Here is a 17920-nt window from a genome sequence, read left to right as displayed (position 1 = left end):
ATGGTACTGGCACAAAAATAGACACATAGATCAATGGAACAGAATAGACCCAGAAATAAACCCAAGATTATATGATCAGTTAATCTATGACAAAGGAGGCAAGAATATGCAATGAGAAAGAGGCATTCTTTTCAGCAAATGGAGTTGAGAAAATGGGACAGCTACATGCAGAAAAATGAAACTGAACCACTTTCTTACACCATACATGAAAATACATTAAAAATAGGTTGAAGACTGAAATGTCTGAAGCCATGAAAACCCTAGAAGAGGGCACAGGCAATAATTTCTTTGACATCGGCTATAGCAACATTTTTCTAGATAGGCCTCCTGAGGCAAGGGAAACCAAAGCAAAATTAAACTGTTGGGACAACATCAAAATAAAAAGCTTATGCACAACAAAAGAAAAAGCACAAAACAAAAAGACAACCTACTGAATGGGAACAAGATAGGTTAATTTTACCTATTTTTGAACTTTACATAAATGGGATTATATAATGTGTTTTCTTTTGTATCTGGCTTCTTATGTACATTATGTTTTGAAATTCATAATGTTGCATATATCAATAGTCTTTTTTTTACTGCTAAGTGGTGCTCCACTATATGAATATAACAGTTTATATAATTTATTGATGAACATATCCTTTGTTGGAACATCAATGGCCATATATTTTGTTGAAACAGACACCATTTCATTAATTTTCAGTGAGAAATGTAATAGGCTGGTGGCCCAGACAGTGGGGTCAATCTGACCAACCTGTTTTCTCCTTGTAGGTTCATGAGATGGGCAGCTAAATCTTCAGAAAGTGTCTGTAGGAGTCTGGAATAAAATAGAACAAAGGGAGTTTGCTAGATGATTCAAATATCTAACTCTCAACAGAGCTATTCTCTTTTTTTTTAATTTTGTAAATGTTTATTTATTTTTGAGAGAGAGAAAGAGAGAGAGAGAGAGAGAGAGAGAGAGAGAAACCATTCAGGCAAGGGAGGGGCAGAGAGAGGGAGACACAGAATCTGAAGCAGGCTTATGGCTCCACGCTGTCAGCACAGAGCCCATCACGGGGCTCAAACCCACAAACCATGAGATCATGACCTGTGCCGAAGTCAGATGCTTAACCAACTGAGCCACCCAGGTGCCCCTCAACAGAGCCATTCTATCAAGAGGCTTGACATAAAGCTAGATGACTAGGACCAGTATTTTACCTCAGTGATTTTCCTTTGTTTCTGCACAGCTGATTCCATACCCTTAAGATTGATATATCCTCTCTTAAGACAATTCCATCTTAGGCATTTACTCTTTAAGAATATGCTCTGAGGGGTGCATGGGTGGCTCAGCCAGTTGAGGGTCCAACTCTTGATTTTGACTCAGATCATGATCCCAGGGTCACGGGATCGAGCCCTGTGTTGGGCTCTGCACTGAGCATCGAGCCTTCTTAAGATTCTCTCCCTCTGCCCCTCTCCCCTGCTTGCACTCTCTCTTAAAAAAAAATGCTTTGAGTATCTCAGCTTTTGATTTTCAAATGAATTCTCTGAAGTCCCCTTTTCCTGCAACTCTCAGTTCTTGCATGGCAGACTTGCCTGTTACCTTGGCCAAAAGGATCACCTACGGGATACAGCCCATGTGTGGGTTAATGGTGCTCCAGCTACCTGGAGAAATCATGGGGAGTCAGTCCTCTCTGCCTTACTCTGAAAGGTTTGGAGGAAGACATTAAAAGTTGTCAAATGTGTAGATGTCCAGGATAGCCTATGCAGGAAATAACGGAATCAAATGCAAAATGATTTAAACAGACTAAAGCACAGAGCCAAACCAACAATGTAAATATAGAGAATTAGATATAGGTTCAAAAGAAATCAACCACAAGTATAGTTTTGGAAAACCCTGATTTGTGAACATTTCCACTTGAATACAAAGGTTTATAAAAACTGCAGTATTAATAGGAGCATAATTTTATTTTACTCTGCATTGATCCAGGGAATAATTTTCAGTCCTAGCTACCGTAATTTAAGAGAAATTATAATTCTAATAAGTAAATTCATAAAGAAATGACCAGCTAAGTGTTCTGCATCCATTTCTGATGTTTATGGAGACTTTTTCCAACACCATCAAGCAATTCCCTGACACTGGCTGCCTGTCCTACAATTCAGCTCAATTCTGACACTATCTACTCCAGATAGTGGCAGATCCCACAGGTTAAGGGCTTGGTGCTACAAAACTATGCCTCCCAGCACACTTCAGATGCTAATTGCAACTTCAGGTTGTCACCTGTGCTTCTGACTGAATGGCTATAAATCAGAGGTTCCCACAACCCCCTCCTTGGGTTCTATTAATTTGCTAGAGCCATTCACAGGGCCTAAAAAAGCAGCTTGCTCACTACATTACCAGTTTTTTATAAAGGGATTATAACTCAGGGACAGCCGGATGGAAGAGATGCATAGGGCAAGGTATAAGGAAAAGGTGCCGAGATTCCATGCCCTCTCTCAGTACCACCACTCTTCCCAATCTCCACATTTCATCAAACCAGAAGCTCTCCGAACTCTGTCCTTCTGGCCTTTATGGAGGTTTCACTGGCAATTAGCATTAGATTCAAACTCCAGCCCAGAAGTCAGGGGGGTTGAAACTAAAAGTTCCCACCCTCTAATCACATGACTGGAGCCCCTGGCAATCTGCCCCTATCCTTAGATTATGTCCAAAAGTTACTTCATTAACATCACAAAAGACACCTCTGTCACTCTTTTTTTTTTTTAGTTTATCAAAATGCTTTACTATTTTTTTATTTTTTAAATTAAATTCCAGTTATTTAGCATACAGAATAATAATAGTTTCAGGTGTACAATATAGTGATTCAACACTTACATACCACACCCGGTGCTCATCACAATAAGCACGTTCGTTAATACCCATCACCTACTTCACCCATCCCCACCCACCTCCCCTCTGGTAACCACCAGTTTGTTCTCTATAGTTGAGAATTTGTTTCTTGGTTTGCCTCGCTCTCTCTTTTTTTCTCCCTTTGCTCATTTGCTTTGTTTCTTAAATTCCACATATGAGTGAAATCATGTTATTTGTCTTTCTCTGACTGACTTACTTTACTTAGCATAATACTCTCTAGCTCCATCCACATCATTGCAAATGGCAAGATTTTATTCTTTTTTATGACTGAGTAATATTCCATTATATATATACATATATATATATATATATATATATATATATATATATATTCCATTATATCTATATCTATCTATCTGTACACACACACTGCATCTTCTTTATCCACTCATCAACCAATGGACCCTTGGGCTGTTTCCATAATTTGGATATTGTAGATAATGCTGCTATAAACATTATGGTACATATATTCCTTTGAATTAGTATCTTTGTATTCTTTGGGTAAATACCTGGTAGTACAATTGATGGGTTGTAGGGTAGTTCTATTTTTAACTTTTTGAGGAACCTCCATATTGTTTTCCACAGTGGCTGCACTAGTTTGCATTCCCAACAGTGCAGGAGGGTTCCCCTTTCTCCACATCCTCACATTTTATTGTTAGTTTTAGGCATTTGGACAGGTGTAAGATGATATCTCATGGTGCTTTTGATTTACATTTCCTTGATGATCCGTGATGTTGAGCATCTTTTCATGTGTCTGTTGGCCATCTATAGGTCTTCTTTGGAAAAATGTCTATTCATGTCTTGTGCCCATTTAAAAAAAACTTTTAATGTTTATTTGTTTTTGAGAGAGACAGAGTGCGAGCGAGAGAGGGACAGAGAGAGGAGACACAGAATCCAAAGCGGGCTTCAGGCTCTGAGCTGTCAGCATAGAGCCTGATGCAGGCTAGAACTCACAAGCCATGAGAGAATGACCTGAGCCAAAGTCAGACGCTTAACCAACTGAGCCACCCAGGTGCCCCTCTTCTGCCCATTTTTTAATTGGATTATTAATTTTTGAGTTTTATAAGTTCTTAATATATTTTGGATACTAGCTCTTTATTCGATATGTCATTTGCAAATATCTTCTCCCATTCCATAGGCTGCTTTTTAGTTTTACTGATGGTTTCCTTTACTCTGCAGAAGCTTTTTATGAAAGTTCAAAACTTTGGTTTTACTTTTGTTTCCCTTGCCTTCTGAGATGTATCTGGAAAGAAGTTGCTACAGCCAATGTCAAAGAGGTTACTATCTTTGTTCCTCTCTAGGACTGTTATGGTTTCAAGCCTCATATGTAGGTCTTTAATTCATTTTGAATTTATTTTTGTGTAAGGTGTAATAAAGTGGTCCAGTTTCATTCTGCTGCATGTTGCTGTTCAGTTTCCCCAATACCATTTGTTGAAGAGACTGTCTTTTTCCCATTGGATATTCTTTCCTGCTTTGATGAAGATTAATTGACCATATAGTTGTGGTTTTCTATTCTGTTCCATTGATCTGTATGTCTATTTTTGTGCCAATACCATACTGTTCTGATCACTGAAGCTTTGTAATATAACATAAAGTCTGGAAGTGTGATGCCTCCAGCTTTGCTTTTCTTTTTCAAGGTTGCTTTGGCTATTTGGGCTCTTTCATGTTTCCATACAAATTTTAGGATTGTTTGTTCCGGTTCTGTGAAAAATGCTGTTCGTATTTTGATAGGGATTGCATTAAATATGTAGATTGCTTTGGGTTTCTCTGTCACTCTTATCACTTAATAAATTCCAAGAGTTTTAAAAGCTTTGTGCCAGAAATAGGAATGAATCCCAAATATATATTTCTTATTACAAATCACTCTAACCCACCAGCAGTAAATTATTCATTCAACAAATATTCAAGTATTTACTTTGTTCCAGGCACTGTCAACTGGTGGGAGTACAGCAGTGAAGAAAAAGACTAAGGCTCTGTTTTATGGTGCTTACATTCCAGAAAGAAGATAGAAAATAGGCAAATAAAAACATACGTTGGCGGGGGGGGGGGTGCCTGGGTGGGTCATTTGGTTAAGCATCTGACTCTTGATCTCCGCTCCAGTCTTTTTTTTTAAGTTTGTTTGTTTATTTATTTATCTAGAGAATGTATGTGCACAAGTTGGGGAGGGGCAGAGAGAGGGAGAGAGAATCCCAAGCAGGCTCTGCACTGTCAGCACAGAGCCTGACACAGGGCTCAAACTCACAAACCATGAGATCATGACCTGAGCCAAAATCAAGAATCTGATGCTCAACCAACTGAGCCACCCAGGCACCTCTCAGCTCAGGTCTTGATCTCAGGGTTGTGAGTTCAGGCCCCACATTGAGCTTCATGTTGGGCATGAAGCCTACTTAAAAAATAAATAAATAAATAAATAAATAAATAAATAAATAAATAAATAATATATATGTATACACACACACACACACATATATACATATATATACATATATACACACATATGTTTATATATGCATATATGTGTGTGTATGTATAAATATGTATTTATATGTATATAAATACGTATTTATATATGTATATGTATGTGCTTATACATGTATATTTATTTATAAATATAAGTATATAATATGTATGTATAATATGTATGTATATGTGTGTGTGTGTATATATATATATATATATATATATATATATATATATATATTCCAGAGAAGTTTGATGAAGAAAAACTAAGTAAGGTAAAGGAGAAAAGAGAGAAAAGGGAAAGGCAATTTGAGATAGAGTGTCCAAAGAAGACCTCTCCAAACAGTGACATTTGAACAGAGACTTAAGTGTTGCAAAGCATCAAGAGGTAAGAATGGTGTTTACACTTATAAATGGCTTAAAATTTTTTGAAGGAAGAGTAATATTTCATGACATGTGAAAAATTATATGCAATTCAAATTCCAGTGTTCAAAAATATTTGTTGGAGCACATCCACACCCACTCATTTATATATCATCTGTGATCACTGTTGCACTATCACAGTAGCGTTGATTGGTTGCAACAGAGATGATATGGCCCACAAAGCCTGAAATATTTACTATTTGATCCTTTATGGAAAATGTTGACCCCTTATATAAGAGAGCAAGCCCTGGGGCGCCTGGGTGGCGCAGTCAGTTAAGCGTCGGACTTCAGCCAGGTCACGATCTCGCGGTCCGTCAGTTCGAGCCCCGCGTCGGGCTCTGGGCTGATGGCTCAGAGCCTGGAGCCTGTTTCCGATTCTGTGTCTCCCTCTCTCTCTGCCCCTCCCCCGTTCATGCTCTGTCTCTCTCTGTCCCAAAAATAAATAAATGTTGAAAAAAAAATTAAAAAAAAAAAAAAAGAGAGCAAGCCCTGCCGATATCCGGGGGAGGGGGATGCTCTGGCAGAGACAATGGCAAGAGGAAAGGCCAGGACTCTGATTGGCCTGTGTTCAAAGAAGTGCACAGAAGACAGTGTGGCTGACAGGCAGGGAGCAAAAGGGGGCTGGCAGGAAATGGTAGAAATGAGATCAGAAAGGGAACTATAGGCCAGATATTCATGAGGTATAGAAGTAAGTGACATGGGAAGCCACTGAAGGGGTTCTAAAAGAGAATGGCATGATTTGACAGCTGTCTGCATAATAGACCGGAGAGCAGTGGTTCTTACTTAACCTGTGGCCCATGGATAGGAAAAACATGCATCTTTATTGTCACCACACTGTAGCTGTAATTTAACACTGCTAACATAATTAATTCAGTTATGAATTAGCCAACAAAACACAGTGACTTTGTCAATAATAGGAATCAAAAATATTTTCATACCACAGTTATTGCAATTATCTTGAAATATCATGTATTAATAGCACAGAGAAATCTTTACTATACCTCTTCTGTATCTTATTTAATGCATTAATGAAGAAATAAATAGATATATGTTTTCTCTATATTATATAGAGATACATAGCATTATTATATCACAAATTCAGTTTCTTCAATGTAATTCGTTTCCTGGTTAATGCATTGTGTTTTACTTTATGTATTTAAAAACACCCTTCTGGATTCCATATGCTTACCAGACTGCCAAAGCGGTCCAGGGCCCAAGAAAGGAATGGAAGCAGAAGGAAGCATTAGAAGGACTAAATTAGAGAAGACAGTACTAGGTGGGTCTAGGATAGCTGTTTTAACCTGCCCAGTACAGAGCAAGCACTGAATATATGTTAATTATTATTGCTACTATTAACATATTAGTGTATACTGTTATGGTCTTTTAGCTGTGTGTGATATATGCTACTTTGTGATTTGACTTTTTCCTGAAAAAATATGTTGCAAACAACGTCCCTTGTCACTACGTTTTTTTAATATCACTTTAATGGTCAAAGTGTAGTTAGTATCTGATGTCACTGCAATAGGCACCTTTGCAGTAGACATCTTTGCTGTATAACTATTGGCCATAAGGTAATTTTGCCGTAAAAGGTAAAATAACTGGTTGACAATTTGGTGTCATTTCTTCATTGGCAAATCTTCCTTGACAGAGTTAATGTATTAAAACTAGTTGTCAGTTCAGTTTCATTTCTCCATTAACAAAGTTCCCATTTTTGTATTATATAAACTTAACTAGCCCTCATAATTAACAGTATGTAAATATTAGCCAACCCTCATAATGGTCTATAAAAAGTGATGGGTAGGGGCGCCTGGATGGCCCAATTAGTTAAGTAACTGACTAGTTCAGGTCATGATCTCATGGTTCGTGGGTTCGAGCCCAGCATGGGGCTCTCTGCTGTCAGTGCAGAGCCTACCTCAGATCCTCTGTCCCCCTCTTTCTTTGCTCTTCTCCAAGCTGGTGCACATGCGCACTCTCTCTCATGCTCTTGAAAATAAGTAAACATTAAAAGTAACAAAATGGGGCATCTGGGTGGCTCAGTCTGGGTGTCTGACTTCGGCTCAGGTCACGATTTCACAGTTCATGAGTTCGAGCCCCGTTGGGGCTCTGTGCTGACAGCTCAGACTCTGGAACCTACTTCGGATTCTGTGTTCCCTGTTTCTCTGCCCCACTCCCGCTTGCACTCTCTCTCTGTGTCTCTGAAAAATGAATAAACGTTAAAAAACATAATGAAGTGATGAGTAATGGGGGTCTTAAGATAGTGGATGAAACAAGTATGTTTATTGGCTTGACAGAAAACATTGCGATAAAAACGTACTGAAAGTGTGAATTAAGAATGTAAAGCCAGAGCACACACAATACTAGAAGATGCTAACATATCAATTACAATGATTACAAGCCTCCGTTACAAAGGCACTACAGCATTAGCATTTCTTCCACATTTCCCATAGAACTTTGAAATGTCTATCAACAGACATGTGACAATATGCCAAAAACAAATAACAGTGTGGAAAGCCTTCACAATGCAGTACAAGGCTTTTTTATTTTTCGTGATTTTACCATTTATGTTAAACTTGCCTTACGGCCAATTAGTTACATGACAAAAATGTTCCCAGCAAATATGCTTGCAGCAAAGATGGCTACAACAAAGGATGCTTAAGGCGAAAATGCGTGGAACTGTTCATTGTAAAGATGTATCATTATTTATTCAATTAATCCTCAATCGTTGGAAATTTACATTTTTGGTTTTTTATTATAAAACAAACAAACATTTAAACTCCAGCATTAAATATATACAACATTGTTATATTTTTTTACATCCATGATTATTTCCTTAGGATAGATTCTAAAATTAGATTCTAAATTAGATTCTGAAATTTCCATTTCAATTTCCTTCATATTTGGGATTTCATCTTTATCTCTTGGATCATATATACATGAGCAACTGTCTAACCCTCCTGATTCAATCCAACCACCCAAAGTTACCTCAAATCCACCTGCACACACCTTTTATCTGGTCTACTCTGACTTTCCATATACAATTAAAACAGGAATCAAAACTAAATTCCAACCATCCACTTGGTGGCGGTATTTCCTAAATATTGGGTAGAATGTCCGGGAGAAAATAGTACTTTCTGTTATTTGAAGAGTACTTTCCATGTAAACCCAATCCTACAAAGTGATGTCCAATGTCACATGAATGGAAAGAGGTAGGATTGCTACAGGAAATACTTATTAGGTCAGTACAGCTGTATAGTAATTCTAGAAGTTTTCTTTGAGGGTTGCTTCAACAAATAGCTTCTTTCAAAATTTTTATGTTAATTTTTCTCATTAAAAAATAGCAGATAACAAAAATGTTTTGAAATAGAGAAAATAAATCACATGTATTTTTAGTAACATAACCCATTAGCATGTTATTAAGTTTCTTTCTGGTCCTTTTTCCTCTAAGCATATTTTTATAGTTGCAATCAAACTGTACATAAAATTGACTTCTACTTTCCTCCAAATATTAATCACATTGAAAAATTAATATATTGAAATAAAATATATTAAAATGTTAATGGTACTTATTTCCAGGAGAAGTTATGGGCTTTATTGTTATTTGCTTCTTTAAACAATTTTGTATTTTCTCCTTTTAAAATCAGAAAGAAATTAGTCCTAAAAATTCTATTTGGTTCCATTTGCATTCTATAGAACCCAACATTTCTTTTATGTATGTATTTATGTATATATGTATGTACTGAGAAAGAGAGAGAGGGGGAGAGAGGGATAGAGGGAGAAAAGAAGAGAGGGAGAGGCAGAGGGAAAGGGAGAGAGAATCTTAAGCAGACTCTATGCCCAGTCAGAAGCCCAATGTGGGGCTCCATCTCAGGACCATGAGATAATGACCTGAGCCAAAATCAAGAGTCGGATGAGCTACCCACGCACCCCTAACCCAACATTTCTACCTCCAGATATATCCCCAACAGAAAGGCATAGAAACGTGTTTCATAAGGCAGGAACTAAATTGTTTATAGCAATATTATTTCCACTGTCAATTGATGACCTTGCTTCCTATTCATTGAGAAAATTGTGCAATCACAAGAGCACTTCCACAAGCCATCTACCACCTCCCATCCACCGGCAACTGCACACACATGCTGGGCCTTCCCCCTGTTACTGTGAATGGAGTGATCATGCTATGGCCAGCCTGTCTGCTATACCCTAGCTAGATCTTAACCCTCACACATATTCAAGAGCATGGGCTTTGGCAATTCTTTCCCCTCTGTCCTACATCTTTTCTTTTCTTTCTTTCTTTCTTTTTTTTTTTTTTTTGTTTTGCTTTCCACTGGATTGTTCCCATCAACATACAAATAAACATGTGGTATTTGCCCCATCTTAAAAGAATCTCCCTTGACCCAAACTCCTTCTCCAGCTTCTACTCCTTTTCCTCCATCCCTTTACAAGAAAACTCAGCGGAATATATGCCTGCACTCATTGTTTCCCATTTCTCTCCTCCTGTTCCCTCTTAAACCTATCCAGTCAGGTTTGACCCCAGCACTCAAACTGAGGCTGTCCTCAAGGTCACCAAAGCCCCGATGCTACTAAACCCTAAGTTAGTTTTTCTGACATGATCTTATTTGACCTATGAACATTTGTTGTAGATGATCACTGTCTTTCTTCCTTGGACTAGAATCTCTTTTTATGATTCTCCCTTATTTTACTTCTAACCGTTCAAGGGCCCCAGGGCTTAGTTGGGTCTCCTCTTTTCAGCCAACACTCACTGAGATGATGATTTCATTTAGTTTCATGGCTTTAAATGCCATCTGTATTTAATGGACTTCCAAATTTAAGTCTCCAGCTGAGGCTTTTCCCCTGAACTCAAGACTCATGAGCTTCTGAAAGCCACTCACCACCACTAACACACATGCATGCACGTGCGCGCGCGCACACACACACACACACACACACACACACATCTGTTTCTCTTACAGTTTTTCCTATCCCCACTAATGACAATTCCATCCTTCCAGGTGCTTAAGTCATTTTGACTTCTCTCTCACACCCCACATCTGGTTAATCATCACTTTTTGTTGGCTCTAGAATTTGATCACTTCTCATAACTTCCACTGCTCCCACCCTGGTGCAAGCCACCATCAGCTCCCTATTAGATTACTGGAATAGCTTCACTACTCTTCCTCTTTCTATTCTTTCCCCACTTCAGTTTGTTTTCCAGACAGCAACTGAAGTGATCCTTTATTTTAAAATAGTAAGTCATTGGGGCACCTGGGTGGCTCAGTCAGTTGAGTGACCGACTTCAGCTCAGGTCATGATCTCACAGTTTGTGAGTTTGAGCCCTGCGTCGGGCTCTGTGCTGACAGCTCAGAGCCTGGAGGCTGCTTCTGATTCTGTGTCTCCCTCTCTCTGCCCCTCCCCCACTCATGCTCTGTCTCTCTCTGTCTCAGAAATAAATAAACATAAAAAATTTTTATTTTAAAATAGTAAGATTCTGTCACTCAAAACTTTCTGATGGTTCCCCATTTGGAACAAAACCCCAACTCCTTGCTGTGACCTACAGGATCTTGTCTTTATTAACTCTCTCGCTTCTTTCCATCCCTTCAACTCCTCTCTCCTTTATTCTCCTCCAGCCATGGGGTAGGACCAGGTATAATCCTACCCCAGTACCCCAGGACCTTTTCATGTATTCTTTCTCTGGAGGTATCCTCCAGATATCCACAGGGCTAGCTCCCTTACTTCTTTCTCAAGTCTTCATTCAAAAGTCACCTTCTCACTGAAGTCTTTCAATCCCACCCCGAAACATCATATCCCTCTTCCTGCTTCCTTTTTTCTCCTAAGTACCAGTTACTTTCTAATAATGTATATTTTGCTAATTTATTTATCTTCTCTCTCCAGCTGAATGTAGGCTCCACGAAGACAGGATCTTTGTTGGTTTTGTTCACTGACTGTTTTGTTCACTGAGACTTTGTTCCAAAGCCTAGAACATTGATGGCATATGATATAAGCTCCAGAAATACTCATTAAATTAACACATGCATGAAGCGGGCAGTGGCAGAATGTAGAGGAAGGAGATGGGTTGCACAAAGAGAACTAAAATGATTGGTAGGCTGTGGGGTATGAGGATGGAGTCACATATGACCCTCAGTGCCTCAAGGGGCACTTGGATAACATGCTCTGAGATAAAGGAGGAATGAGGGTGGAAGGAGCTTGAGTAGTTTCATTTGGGATCTGCGATGCTTGTGTGTCATTCAGGTGCAAGTAGGCATCTGGAAATGAGTTCAGGTAAGTGGTCAGGAATGGAGATACAGAAGATAACCTTAAAGTCTAGAAATATAAATAAATTATATCATGTAATATAACATCAATAAACAATATGTTACATATTTACCCAGAGCATGTTTCCATTGCAGAATCTTAATAAATATTTGGTGAGTGAAATGAGATCCTTCTGGGAAATTGCTCAGGATGCCTAATCCTATGTATGTAGCTATCATTATAAGCTTTCTAAGAATAAAAACATACAACACATAGAGCTCTATTTATCAACAAAAAGCTGTAAAACTCCTTTAATTAAACATTTCCCTATAGAATTAAAGATAATGTCCATGAGTACTATAGAAGGTTAGATCTTAATTTTGTAGTCTGAGTTATAGTACCATCTCAGGACTTCCTTGCATATGCATACTGAGGGAAGATAGCCTGGGATTTGAAGGTCCTAAAGCCTCAGGAATGCCCAAACCATCCCTTTTTCACTGCCTTGGACATACCCACGCCCCACTCCCTCACTTCTTGAATTTTTCCTGCCTCTTTACCTTAGCAACACTTCTGTACAGAATAGCCAATCCCCATGACTAAGCTGGACAGGGACCATGTTTTATTGACCACCATATACTTAGCACCAACACATACTAAGTGCTCAGTAAATATTCAGATAATCCTGTGGAGAGAGAGATTATATCTGAAACATAATCCAAGTTACCATACAGTGTGGCAGATACTGTTGGTTGCCTTCTGGCAGGCATTACTCCCCCAACTTCTTTGCTGGCAAACCGTTTTGGTTTTTTGTTTTATTTTGTTTTGTTTTTTAACTCAAGTGGTCTGATGGTGAATGTTTTGTTCTAAACTGCTTGGTCTCATTTTGTTTTTTTTAATTTTTTTTCAACGTTTTTATTTATTTTTGGGACAGAGAGAGACAGAGCATGAACGGGGGAGGGGCAGAGAGAGAGGGAGACACAGAATCGGAAACAGGCTCCAGGCTCTGAGCCATCAGCCCAGAGCCCGACGCGGGGCTCGAACTCACGGACCGCGAGATCGTGACCTGGCTGAAGTCGGACGCTTAACCGACTGCGCCACCCAGGCGCCCCTTGGTCTCATTTTTAATCGCGCGTTAGAACTACTTGAAGGAGATTTTTAAAAATACAGATACCTGGGGCCTACCCCCAAAGCTTATTTTTAGTTGGCTAAAATGGGGCCAGACATTTAAAAAAAACTTTTTAATAAATTGAGATGTAATTTACATACTGTAAGATTCATTCTTTTATTTTATTTTTATTTTTTTTAATGTTTATTTTTGAGAGAGACAGAGACAGAATGCGAGTGGGTTGGGGCAGAGAGAGAGGGAGACACAGAATCCGAAGCAGTCTCCAGGCTCCGAGATGTCAGCACAGAGCCTGACACGGGGCTTGAACTCACGAGCTGTAGAGATCATGACCTGAGCCAAAGTCGGATGCTCAACCGACTGAGCCACCCAGGCGCCCCTACTTCTGTGTATTTATATGACAAAATGAAAATACTAACTTGAAAAGATATCTGCACCCGCATGTTCCTTGCAGCATTATTTATAATCACCAAGATATGGAAATAAGTGTCTGTCAATGGATGAATGGATAAAGAAAATACACAGTGGGATATTAGCCGTAAAAAAGAATGAAATCTTGCTACTTCCAACAACCTTGAGGTATTATGTTAAGTGAAATAAGTCAGGAGAAAGAGAAATACTGTATAATGTCATTTACATGTGGAATCTTATAAAAGAAAGAAACAAACAAAACAACCCCTCCCCGCCAAGCAAGCTCACAGACAGAGAACAGATTGGTGGTTGCCAGAGGCGGGGAGTGGGGGGTGGATTAAAGGGGTGAAGGGTCTTGCTTTTCAAGAGACACTATTAAGAAAATGAAAAAGCAAGCTACTGACTGGAAAAAAAAATACATTGAGGAAGCAATCAAACCACAAAGCAGGGGTGGGTAATTTTACAAGACAATTGGCCTAGTTTCTTTGCAAGTCAAAGGCATGAAAAAAGAAGCAGTACAAGAAGAATGCTCTAGATTATGAGTCTTTTTTTTCTTTTTTTAGTTTTTTTATTTATTTGACTAATCTCTATTCCCAACATGGGGCTTGAATTCACGACCCAGAGATTAAGAGCCACATGCTCTTCCAACTGAGCCAGCCAGGTACCCCTAGATTATGAGTCTTAAGCGACATACTAAGCAGATGGTTTGAGCAAACCAACCTTAAAAACCATCCTGAACTCTCTCAAAAGTAAACAAACATTAAAAAAATTAAGGAAGAAACATCCTGAGAGCAACTGGGAAAATTTAAATATGGGCTGGGTATGAAATCAGTGTTCCTTCAAGTGTAGTGAAAGTTTTTTTCACCTAATTTATTGAAGATCACTACATTTTAAAAATAAAATAAGGGGCGCCTGGGTGGCTCAGTTGGTTAAGCATTGACTTCAGCTCAGGTTTTGATCTTGCGGTTCATAGGTTCCAGCCTGTGTGGGGCTCTGTGCTGACAGCTCAGAGCCTGGAGCCTCCTTCAGATTGTCTTCCTCTCTCTGCTCCTCCCCCATTTGTGCTCTATCTCTGTCTCAAAAATAAATAAACATTAAAAATAAAATAAAATAAAATAGCTAGAAAAATGAACTACAGTTGATCCTTGAACAACACAGTTTTGAACTGTGTGGGTCCTCTTATACACAGATTTTTTTTTTTAGTAAATACAGTACTGTAAGTATATTTTTTAATAATTTTCTTCATAACATTTTCTTTTGTTTAACTTATTTTATTGTAAGAATATAGTATATAATACCTATAACATACAAAACATGTGTTCATTGACACGTGAGGCTTCCAATCAACATCAGGCTATTAGTTAAGTTTTGGAGGAGTCAAAAATTAAACATGGATTTTTGACTGTGCAGGCTGAGGGTTGGTGCTGTTCAACCCAACCTCATCCTTGTGTTGTTCAAGGATCAACTGAAAAAGGAAAATGTACAACAAACAAAGACTATGATTATTCTTAGGGTCAATAGAAAAATTTATCCTGTGACAGTATTATACTTACAAATGCTTACTTTTGATTTCTTTACTCAATTCTTTACAGTCAAGTAACAGTTTCTGGACTAGCACCATTTACTCTATGGATCACATTTTTATGTAGCACTGCATTAGATGATATTAAGAAATCATTGTCATTTATATTAGGTGTGATAACCATACTGAGAATAGAAAAACTTCCTGTGCTCCAAGAATAGAAAAGACCTATTACACCAAAACTATTGTAACAAGTAGCCACCACAACTGCTTTTACACCTTCTTGATCAATAAATGGTAGTTCTATAACTATGGTAACAACCACCTGAACTAGCTGTAAGTCCATTTAGTCAATCAATGACCATGTGCCTCAATCCAATTTATAATCTAATTCATCTGCACAGTCTCTTGCTTCGGAAAGTCAGTTAATTGAGTAACTCCAAAGAACAGGGTTCCAGATGCCAACCAATAAGCAACAGGCTCACTGGGGTGACTTTCACAGCTCTGAAAACCCAACCCTGCCTACAAAACATCCACCAATGTCTGAACTCCACCCTCCTCTAAACCCTCCATAAGATCAGCAATCTGTTCTACCCTGATAGACTGTCCTGGCCCACCCAGTATACCACTTGTTTACTTAAGTAATAGATAAAGCTTTGTGTTTCAAATGTTGAGTAATGGTCTCATCCTTTGACAGTGCATAAGAAAATGTCTTCATGTTTCAGAGATGCTTATTGAACTGCCTAGATACAAAATAAAATGATAACTGTTGTTTACTTTGATATACTCTAGCAAAAAAAAAAAAAAGCAAATATGGTAAAATATCAATAGTTAAATCTAGATAATGGGTGTATCAGGATTCATTACTACTATTCTCCTCAAATTTCTGTATGTATGAAAATTTTCATAATAGAAAACACTTGTTGAAAATGGGCATATCTCCTTTCTAGAAAAAAATAAGAACAAAAGAAAGAAAAACTAGCATTGTCCAGTTCAATTTTTATATTTAATAAATAATCAGAGAAAATTAACTCAAACCATGTGGCACTTAAAATGCGGAGATTTCTCTGTCTTATCTCTCCAATCCCCCCCCATGCTCTAAAGCCCTCAGGAACTCCCTCATTCTTTGCAGAAAAGCCCAAGAAAACCATGGCCCTACAGAGGAAACTCCTTCAATTTCTTTCTTTTGTCTATCACATTTTTGTCTATACCCTTGTACCTTCATCTTCACTTCTTGTTTATTTATCTAACTATTCCTGCGTAGAGGAAAATAACATACTTCTTCCTTTCCACAGCTAATTCCTTTGTGAAAATGATTCCATCCCTTCTAGCCCCAACTCTTGAGTTTCCTTGGCCTCCTTCATGAATCTAAAAATGGGCTTAAGAGAAAGGTTCCCAAATTTACTTGGTTTATGGTGCCATGGTATCTCAGGGACTTTTTCACAATGACTCTGAAAATAGTGAATAGTTCCATTTATTAAGTAATTAGGTTCAGAGGTGCCTGCTTGGCTCAGTCAGTAGAGCATGTGACTCTTGATCTCAGGATTGTAGGTTCGAGCCCCACAGTGGGTGTAAAGATTATTTAAAAATAAAATCTTTTTAAAAAGTAGTTAGGTTCAAATAACTTCATAAGTTTTAATTCTAACAACTTAGTAGATCTTTGAGAACACAATAAACATATGTCAAAAGAAAAATATTTTTACTTCATTTTTAAGTATTTGCAAATAATTACTGAGATGTGTGCACCTGTTGGGCACTGCACAGTTTCTCAAACTTTGCAAGTAGATTGCACACTGCCACTGTTATTTCCTATTTCATGATGATTTTCATGTGGTACTTGGTTTTTATCACAGCTGTGCTGAAAACCCAGATTTCCAAGGATATGACACCCCCAAAATGAATATAGCTCAATTTAATGTCGAAATTGTTAGCCATCTGGAACTACCGGTTACTGTGGTATCTGACAGATGCATTGCTATATTTTATTTAAAATTTAAAATATCCTGGGAATTTTGTTGGGCACTTTGGTGCAGAGCTGGTGCTAACTAATAGCTCAAGGTAGTTAACAGATTTTTGTCTCTCTTTAACTTAAAAACACTATAAACCTTCCCATATTTTTTAGAATAAAATACAAACTCCTTGCCATGGCCTACATGGCCTTGAATAATCTGTTCCCTGACAACTTCTTCAATCTCATCTCTTAGCACTTTCCCTATTGTTCACTCTGCTCCAGCCACTCTGGCCTCCTTTCTCCTTTTCAAACTCACCAAGCTCCTTCCCACCTTGGGGGAAATTTTCCATTTATAATTTTACACTTCTGATGACTACAAGAATTTTCCACATACCAACTCTGGCTCAGTTTGGATCTATCTTTTTTAACTTTCAAACTTTCTAGGTCTTTACTTAAGGTATGTACTTGTGAGTAGCTAATAGTTGGGGTGTTTTTTAATCCCATCTGATAATCTTTGTGTTTCTATTGAAGTATTTAGTCCATTTGCACGCTCTTCTGTCCTGCAGAAGTATTGATCATTTCTCAGTTACTCCATCACACCCTTGACTTTGTTTCTCATCCACTGTTGACATATTTGGTGCCATGAATTCAGGCCATGTTCATATTGTGATGAGACCTCTAGTTCTGCACTTTCATGCCAGGACATGAGTTGGCAGAGCTGGCAGTAGATGTGTTCCTGGGACCCATTCCTATGTCCTATAGACTAGCAATAACTTTGTCCAGACATGATTATTAACCACTTAAATTATACCACTAAACCCAACGTACCCACAACTCAACTTCCCTTGGTTTGACTTCTAGAAATGCCAGTGGCTTTTCATCCAACATTTAATGTGA

At 38.3% G+C, this 17920-nt stretch overlaps 1 long non-coding RNA gene across 1 annotated transcript in view; it reads right to left on the bottom strand.

Annotated features, from left to right (window-relative positions):
• Positions 1-17920, bottom strand: part of LOC123385945 — an 85737-nt gene that overhangs the window by 17794 nt on the left and 50023 nt on the right. The window contains exon 2 of the long non-coding RNA XR_006599249.1: positions 755-817. This is a non-coding gene — a long non-coding RNA (uncharacterized LOC123385945). The remainder of the gene's footprint in view (positions 1-754; positions 818-17920) is intronic.

Source organism: Felis catus, chromosome B3 (genome assembly GCF_018350175.1).
Source record: "Felis catus isolate Fca126 chromosome B3, F.catus_Fca126_mat1.0, whole genome shotgun sequence".
Classification (NCBI taxonomy): domain Eukaryota; kingdom Metazoa; phylum Chordata; class Mammalia; order Carnivora; family Felidae; genus Felis; species Felis catus.
This window is presented reverse-complemented; position numbering and strand designations above follow the sequence as displayed.